Below are 9632 nucleotides of genomic sequence, written 5' to 3' on the forward strand. Positions count from 1 at the left end.
CGCAATAGACTTTCTGGTCAGGAGTGACAGTGTTTCTGGTATATTTTCACTCCACAACATGTCTTGCTTTAGATAAGAGCAGGAACTGGAAGGGTACATAGGAGGTCTGAATGACGTTATTTTTGGGTACACGTCATGAGATTCGGGGAATGTACCACTTATGCCAAAGGCAGGTTGGGTGCTTGGTTGGTAGCAATGTGCTGAGATAAGCTAGTCGGCACTTGAAAGTAGACAAGTATGGCGGGAAGAATGAATGCTGGGAGTTGATGGCAGGTTCGACCACACTACGGGCAAGTTTAAACGCAGGTTTATAGAAGGTTTACTCCTTGTCTATTCAAAAAGAACTACCATCTGGTTAAGCCGTTTTTTAATCGTTTATTTTGAAAATTACTGTAGCATTCAAATAGAACGCGAGCCGTTTCAAATCGCAGGAACCACCGTGGCTGAGAAAGAGTTCGGCATCTGTAGTCACCCGAAACGACGAGCAGCGGCCACATGCCGGAGAAGAAAGGTCGGGCACTTACTTCATCGAAATGAGTTGGTCCACAAGCAGAAGAGCTGCCAGGTATGGCACGTTCTCGTGGTCCTCTCAAAAGGGCGCAGACAAGCAACAAAGGAAGGCTTCCACGGTCAGCGACAGGCAGCCTTTGGAGAGGAGTAAATCATCGCATCACAAAAAGAAAGCCGAAAAGCAGCGCAGACTATCCATAACCACCAGTAGAACATCAATTTTGTCCCAAAGCGTATGCAGCTCTACCACCAAAATATTTAAAGAAAAGCGAATGAATTCACAAGCGTTACGAAGGAAGTCGTCGGTGGCGTCGTCAGTAGCAACAGTTGCTGCAAGGTCTACTGCACAACTTGAACTTTCTGCGGAAAGTGCAAAATTGTCACCTTCAACTGGCCGGAGGCTGCCAGGAAAGGCAAAGGCGGAATATCAGTTATTACATGAAAAACAGCCGACAAAGCTGCCAACGCGAGAACCAAAGCTGAAGCGGAGCTCCGAGGTCGCATCGCAAATGTTGCATTCCGACATCACAACAGCATCTGTCAATGGTGATGTGTCATCAAAGCCGGCCTCCAGGAGACCATCCATGGCGGCCGGCACAAAAGAATCCAATCGCGGAGAAGCAGGCTCTCCGAGCCCGGGATTGACGAACATGCCTCACGAAGAGGGCGGAGCGGTAGCTGTGGCGAAAGAGAAAACGAAAGGCGCCAATGGGCTCACAGAAGAATGTCAAGGTTATGCCGGGCATCACGTAATCCTAAAGGCTCCGCATCAGACTGATGCCCTTGATGAAAATCGACTCCCCTTTCCGAAGGAGAGCGAAGCCAGATCACCCGACGCAGAGCAACCACAAACCCTTGCTTTGGAAGACAGCTCAAAACCACGGCCTGAAACGTCTGGGGCAACTCATACTGTTGCAGGGGAGAACGTGCCATCTGAACGACCGTCGCCGAAAGCAGCATCACAGGAGGCAGAGACTGTAGTTGTAAACCCAGCTCCGAAGCCAGAATGCAGAGAAGGGTCCATTTTACTGAATATTTCTGGCTTTTCTGGCACCAAAGAGAGTACTGCCAGCAACCGCAAGGGATCAATGGGACAAGACACCACGGGTTATACTCAGACCGAAAAAACTAGACATGATACTAGTGCTTCCAAACCGCGTGGAGATACGGAGAAGGTATCCAGCGGAAAAGCAAAAGACAACATTGAGGATGAACTCGGCGACGATGCTTTCTCCTCCGCTCAGGGCACGCCAACGGCCATAAAATCACCGCCCGGGGAATCTGCTCCGGCAGTTAGACCCGCTGGCACGAGTTCAATGGCCACAACTGAAGGCACAGTGCTTCAGAAGCGTCAGAGTGGATCGTCAGAGAAGTCGTCAACTGCTAACAGGAATGCAATAGCGGCGGCTGCCGAGAAGACTGGCAGCAGTGATGAACCGTCACCTGCCCGAAAAAAACCTTCCGCTAAACAGCTTTCACCCGAGCCCGAACCACAAATGCAGGAGTTTCCACCAACGCCTGAGCCTGGACCAGAACCGCAAGAACAGAGCAAACAGGAGATAGATGAGATCCTAAGAGAGCTGGAGAAGCAGACGACCGTTATGTACCCCGAGAGTAACCTTGTCGTCGTCCTGGCGATTGTGTGCATTGTGTGGATCTGCGTCATAGTCTTGCTCACTTATCCCGATCATGGCCCAGCCTGGCCGAACGCCTCCTCCGCGGCCACAACTCCGCGCGCACCCAGAACATACCCATCTCAACGGGTGGTCCCACTTACTAAAGTGTACAGGTGCTCAACTGATTTTTGCTTAAAAGACGGTGAGTATTTCGCTAGCCTCCTCAACCATGAAGTGTCACCTTGCGACAACTTCTACCAGTATGTGTGTAGCCATTGGGAGCTTTTGATGCAAAATCCAGCGGCAGGAATTGGTGTGGCGACATCCATAGATACGATGATGGAAGATACCATGTACACCAAGGTTCTAGAGTACATACTGGACACCACGCATAGCGATGTAATCGAAGCGAAGCGACTCTATCAAGCCTGCATGAGTCCGCACAGTGACGAAAGTAATAGAGAACTGAGACAAATATTCGCTGCTTGGCCGCCAGCGCAACGCTGGCCTGTCGAGAACAGTGTTCCTGTCACCGTACTGGACGTATGGTCCGTTGCGGCAAGGCTTATGCGTGCGTTTGGACTGGATGCCCTCCTCGGTGTGCAAGCGGCACTTGACAATACGTACGGCCAGCCCGTGCTCGAACTGTAGCTGCCCCGACCACTCTTCTTCCGTGGCGACGAACACCAGAGCGCTATTGTCTCGATGTTTCGTGCCACTGTTTCTGAATCCGTCGACCTCGTTCAGACCACTGGCATGCTTTACGAGCTCATGTCAGATGTCATGGTCATCTTCAAAAGCATCGCGAAAAGAAGGCCGCTTTTCCCAGGTTTAGAAGTAAAACATGTACCCCTCGACGAGCTAGACAAGGGTCGCCGGATCTTTGCCACTATCCTGTTCGAAGGTACCCTAAGGAGGAACACTACAGTACAGTACAGCAATCCTGGTTACTTCGACCATGAGTTGAGAAAGCTTTTTGATGAGCTAGGACCAAGACCTCTACTCAACTATCTCGGCTTCCGCCTAGTTGTCTCTGTGGCGCCTTTTCTGCCAGATAGCACCAATCTTCTCAAGTTGTACAGTGTCCAAGCCGCTGGCCGCGTTCTCTTTCCGACTCCCAAGTGGGCCCTGTGCCTGCGCGCGGTCGAGTCCGTGCTCCCTGTGTGCGTTGTGAAGGCCCGCGCGAAGCTAACCCTTGCCAGCGGCACTGACATCACCACTCGAGCATGGATATCTCAGCTTGAGAGCATGTTCTTCCGCAGCACGCGGCGCTACTCTTGGATGGACAGCAACACGCGCCACGTGGTGCACTTCATGTTGAGGCGTCTCATGCTGGCCCGTTTCTTTCCGCCGTGGTCTCTTAAAGAAGATCACTGCGCAAGAGAGGCCCTTTCATCTGGCAGCAGTCCGTTGCACATGTTCAACGAGGCGTCCAGGGCCCACCAGAGCCAGCGGCTAGCGCAGCTGACGCGAAGAACACGGCCGCGCGACGTCGGCGACCCTTTCGGAACACTTGCCAGGTATTCAATCCTTAGTGGCAGCTACTCGCCGCGTTCGCACCTTTACTCAGTGGAATCGCGAAAAGCTACGACTTTTGCTGTACGAATGAAATATTGTCCACAGTGTTAAATAATCGCTTCTACAGTTTGAGCTCTGGCCAATCCTTTCAACAAAATCAAAATAATTTCTATATTCTGCTAGAGGACAATGAGAACTATTGGTTACGGTTTTGTGAGGGTATAACGTCTCAAAGCGACTCAAGCTATGTGGGACGCCGTAGTAAAGGCTTCGGGAATTTCGACCACCTGACGTTCTTTAGTGAGCAATGACATCGCACAGTACACGGGCCTTAAGAACTTCACCCCCCTCTAAATTCGACCGCCGCAGCCGGGACGCTATCCGCGTCTTTTGGGTCAGAAGCCGAACGCCATAACCACTGAGCCACTGCTGTGGTCTTATGTTAATTATCGTGAAAGAGGCTTGCATAGCGAGGTCGAATCTTTTTTTGTTTTAAGGAATGGCCAGCGTTCGATGCTTTAACGCCAAGAATATTCGCTACTGAAAAAACTGCGGCACAATCGCGACGACACAAGAAAGAAAAGGACAACACAGGTGGACCGGTTTCCTTCACGCTCTTAATTTCAGACTTTAACAGTGTATCCCGTAAAACAGGCTCCCAGTCCTGGCTTCTTACGTGAAGTAATGCTAGGCTGACCACAGAAGCACACTTTTTCAACAGCTTAGAACTTCGTCTGTGGAAAAATAGTGAAGGCATTATTCGTTTAGTTTAATGGCCCGCAAACAGTGCACAGGGTTTCGAAATAGTTTAAATGCTCATACATAGTCTCGAATCTCTCTTTATCAAAGACTTCATGTGGTAAATAAAAGAAACTAAAAACCTAGGCAACCTGCCAAGAGCGGCAACGAATAAACGCCAAACGCGGAGCGTTGAAACACGAAAAGTATTTCCATCCTGCCGACACTCATTGTTAGACGCACCAGAATCGTTTAACCATTCAGAGGTTATTTTGATGGGCTGCTGCTCACCAGCAAGCGCACGTGCCGAGTGGAGGCAAGTGGTGGATTGCAGCGTCTGCAAAATGGTCTGCAGCCGTCCTTTTGTACGGTAGCTGCCACGCGTCCCGTCAACGGTTCGCCACGTTTCGTGTTGAACTTTTTGTTCATTTCGTACTCTCAGTTTCACCTATTACATGTTTTTATTCACGCATTACGTGAATATTAAGCCAGTTGTTCAATGTGCGCGCTATTTTTATTTGATAGTACCAGATCTCGGCGCTCTACAGCAAAAAAAGATAGCAACTGGCCAGCGAAACGCCTTGTTTAACAGAAGGACAACAAGCAGGAAGCGATTTTCAAACTCACATATGAAACGTTTTATTGGCATGAATTTGTTCAAAAATGATCGCACAGCTGCGGCAGGCCATGTCTACTTGTCCCTCTAGGTTCAGCCCGGGACACCAAGCGGTGTATGTTTCATTCGGAATCGTGAACGCTTCGGTGCCAGGCAACGGCACGGCGTACACCTTTCAGCTGGCGCGCATGGCTACCAGGCTTTACGCCGGCCTGGCACCAGCCCTCTTCGTTGACGGCGCGGCGGACGAGAACACGCTGCTCCGGTTCACGGACAGGGCGCACCGGCTGCTAGAGGAGCTGCTCGACTGCCTGGCGCGTGACTACAGCATGCCGTCGGGGTCGATGCGGGACGAGGTCGTCGTGGATGTGGACGAGGCGCGCTACGTGCTGCTGGCGCACACGGTGGCCGTCGCCTTGGCACACGCCGCCTTCAAGGTTGGTAGCGACTGTTTTCCGTGGGTGATGACAAGCTCTGAACGAGCCTTCCATGTACGCGAATGCACCGGGATAGGCAAGAAACAGGAACATGAAGCGGAAGCTTGCCGAAGCCCATCAAAGAGCGAAAGCACTCAGCTAATCAGATGAGAGGAAACCAACGCAAAAAGCGTAATGACCTCTCTTGTAATAATTAAAGTCTCTCCTCCTCCACCTCATCCTTCTCCGAGAGACGACGTCGAAATCTTAACTAGTGTGCGATGAGTCGAGAACCACCGCATCAAAATTCGGCTAAGCGCTGTTTGGGGTGAGGAAGGCCTTGAAAGACACTGATACACTCTGAGTGAACTATTAGGTAGTCACAAGGCTGTTAACTGCCGTGGTCGTTACAAAAAGCGAAACGCGTTCCTTTTCAGCGCCTACGAATGTTGCCTACAAGTGCACGGGCTCTCATTGGCCTGACTGACTTCCGAACGAACCACTGCTTGGTAATCGCTCGGATTCTAATTTCCTACCAGAAGATATTGTGACGAAGAAGACGACGAACTGCGCAGTGGCGCAGGCAGGAGCGCTCGCGCTAGGCCGGCCGCCATTAAATCATCTCATTTCCATCGATCATCGTGTCTCTTTCTTCGGCTGGCCGCCACGTAACATTTGGTGTGAGGTGCTGGGGTCCCTTCATCGCCATCCTGGTCCCGGAGCTTCGGCGTCCTGCGCCTGCCGTGGTCGTCGGCCGTGTGTGCCTGGTCCGCACCGCCCGGCTGTGCGCAGCCCGCCAGACCTGAACCGACCTCGCCGCTTACCCCAGCCCCGTCCACCGCCCCGACCACAAGACACGACGAACTGACCACGTTGCCGCGACCGGAATGACCCGACCGACCCGAGACGCTGCCCACACGTGAGGACACCGCCCCCCTGCCTCTGCCGTTCGGTGCGTCCAAGGACCTCGGCCGTCGGCTCTTGGCAACCTGCGGCCCGGATGCTTCGTGGACCGGGACTCATTAGCCGATCGTCTCATTCACCGTGGCGGCAAGCCCTTCACCTCCTTCTTCTGTATCCAACCATTTTACAAGCCCATCGTCATCTGCAGCATTTCATCTTCAGTGCCGATCTTCTCGTTCGCGATCGGGACGATCGCTCGGTGGCCCCGAGTAGTGTGACGAAGAAGACGACGAACTGCGCAGTGGCGCGGGCAGGAGCGCTCGCGCTAGGCCGGCAGCCATTAAATCATGTCATTTCCATCGATCATCGTGTCTCTTTCTTCGGCTGGCCGCCACGTAACAATATCGCAGCATTGAGGGTTTGTTCTCAAAGCACTAAAATTTGAAAACGTTTGAAGAGCTTGTAATTCTGTAAACGCAGTGCATCAAAACTTAAAGTGTAACTGAAACACGGATTAATGATAACGCAGCACTTATGCTCAAACAGGGCTGTGCAATGGGCCTGTTTAATAATGGTCGACTATGCACGAGATATTTATTCCGCAATTTTCAACGTTGAACGCACTTATCACCATTCTGACACGCTAAATTCTTGTTCTATACTTGCAGTAAACTGCTATGTAATAATTACTATGCCTCCTTACCCACCTTTAGATTTTTCTTCTCACTGTTTTCTAAAAAACATGTCACACGTTGATATTTGGATTATTTATGGCGTTCTTAACTGGTAACGTGATAATATTTGAAGCGTAGGGAAGAGTCAGATAAACAGACATGACAAATACGTCAGCTGTGCTAGGCGCGGTATGTTCACAAGGGTTAGTGCAGCCAAATTTTTTATGTGCGCTTCCACATTCTGTCAGTTCAAGTGTGGTTTATCAGCTCGTTGACCACAGATCACTTCTATGACTATTGTATTGTTAGCCGTGTTTGAAATATTTCGCACCCTAAGAACTTATTATACACCAAGTTATATTATATGCAGATTGTTTTATATCTAGACGGAAAGCATCACAGCTCACTTATTGTCGAGCTCTGTTGCGAAAGGCAGCCCCTTTCTATTCTCTTAAAAGCCTCACGCAGAAAAAATAACGTCAGCTCGTAATTCAGAAACAACCGATTTGCTAGATATCTAGTCAAGCTGAGTAACTCAGGGGTGAAATAAAATTATTGTCCAAATATTTGCAGAGCTCAAGTACATTGATAACATTTAAATATCAAAGGAATACATAAATAAGTAAAAAAAGATGTTATAGTAGCAATAAATGACTGTAAGCAGAGCGATTGCGTCTAATTAGACCTAGCAGCGACAGCGAATTGGTCACGAGCGAAAATTGGCTGTAGACTAAGCATGTTTGTTGTGAAGTGTGCTGGGCTTCATGCCTTAAAGAAATTAAGGGTATGATGCACCAAACAGAAAGCTTAGGGAAGATAAGCATACTTGGGCGTCCCTTGGGAGTTGTATTGATGCCATGAAGTGATGCTAGCTGAAACGTTTTTCGAAGCAATTGTAGCCTGTGCATGCAACCAGTACGTCTGCGCACGGCTAAAACTTTTAGGAGCACAGGGTATCCGCCCTTACCTGTGCCGTAGTGAGAGGTAAGGAGTTCTGTAGATTCCTTTACGCATCCAACCACAGTGCACTAAAGCACATTAAAGGGTTTTTGAAAGCGTGCTTTTACAACCCCCCCCCCCCCCGAAACTGCAGAGAAGCATCCCGACAAGGCTTAACAAAGCGCTAAATAAAGTAACAGCAACTTATTTTGTGTCTGTGAGGAAATATTGGGTGCACTTCGTTAAAAACGTGTGGCAGGTATTGCCAGGAGACCACGAACGACCTTCCTTTCACTGAAATGTTTGCGATTCCTGATTTAGATTGAGAAGCCGCGCAAATGCATTCGTAACTGGAGAGACGGCCGAGAGCCACATTTTGCCATATCAGCCTACTCTGGGACGAAGACAAGAACAGAGAAGTGCATGTTGGTTTTGGTGGGCTAGTGTCTTCCAGCTAGCGGCTGCACATGTCTCTGTGTGCCAGTGTCCCTAATTGTAAAATTAGAACGTTACAATATACACGCCATATTGATGCATGTATTCAAATTTCCTCATAAGGTGCAGTAGGATCTCAAAGGAGCGCTCACCTCTACTATTACGCATGTAAGTTTCAGGGTGTTTTCTTGGCGATCATGTGCAGGTGTGTTCGCAAAGTGGATTTCATAGTTACTGAACTGAACCAGACGGACCGCAGTTTTCTGTAGTTAGAACGCTATCAATGTCTGTACGCTGCCGATATGCTCAAGCAAAACTCAACAACTTCTCTCTAAACCCAGTGGCGGTCAGGGGAGCACTGAATTTATGCCGCCAACCTGAATTCAATTCTCTTCGTTGTGTCACGATTTATTACGCCTAACTGAACAGTACTTGATAGCAATGCAGTAACACTGTTCGATACAAAATTCTATTTTCGAGCTTGATAGCTGGCACGACATGGACGGCGCTTGGTTCAGAGTAGGACAGCTATGCGGACACTTTATACCTCAACCCTTGCGCACTAGCAACTAAACAGTTGCTTACTCGTTCAGGCTACGGTTTTTTTTCATGGTGCGCTTGTGTTCACGTTCAGCGTACTGAGTTTTTCCAGGAGGACTCCGTGCTTCCAAGGAACAATTAACGCTCGAACGATGAACTGGTGTCATGTACTTATAAGCCACATTATTGTTCACAAATATTCCTTGTTTTTTTCAGCTATACGTTACTGGAATAAACTACCATCTACTGTTGTGATCTGCAACACAATCGAATTTTTCTTAGAACAGGTTAATCTCCTTGATCCAACATCATTCCTACCGTGATGCCTCTGTAATGATAAAATTGTATTGTGTATTTATTTGTGCATCTACCTATCTTCCTTGTCCGATTCGTCATTGTCATTTTTTTCTGCCTTGCATCCACTCCTGCATGGGCCCGAGAAGGGCCTGCAGTATTTATAAATAAATAAATAAATAAATAAATAAATAAATAAATAAATAAATAAATAAATAAATTTCTATGCACTTTTCGTTTCTTACTCAGCAGAAAAGTACGCAGCACCACCTCATGAAAAATAAGGGCAAGAGAGAGTTAAAAAAGAGGACGAGAAGAATAACATATGTATGTAGTGACGATACCGGCCACAGAGACATTTTGAACCAGCATACAATCGCTAGCATAGCAATCTATCATAGCAAAAGCATAACAAACCAAAGCCGTCTCCTTA

At 48.8% G+C, this 9632-nt stretch overlaps 1 pseudogene; it reads left to right on the forward strand.

Annotated features, from left to right (window-relative positions):
- The first annotated feature begins 1826 nt into the window (after nucleotides 1-1826).
- Nucleotides 1827-9047, forward strand: LOC144120261 (neprilysin-11-like; annotated as a pseudogene).
- Nucleotides 9048-9632: the final 585 nt, after the last annotated feature.

The sequence above is a fragment of the Amblyomma americanum genome, chromosome 2 (genome assembly GCF_052857255.1).
Source record: "Amblyomma americanum isolate KBUSLIRL-KWMA chromosome 2, ASM5285725v1, whole genome shotgun sequence".
Taxonomy (NCBI): Eukaryota; Metazoa; Arthropoda; class Arachnida; order Ixodida; family Ixodidae; genus Amblyomma; species Amblyomma americanum.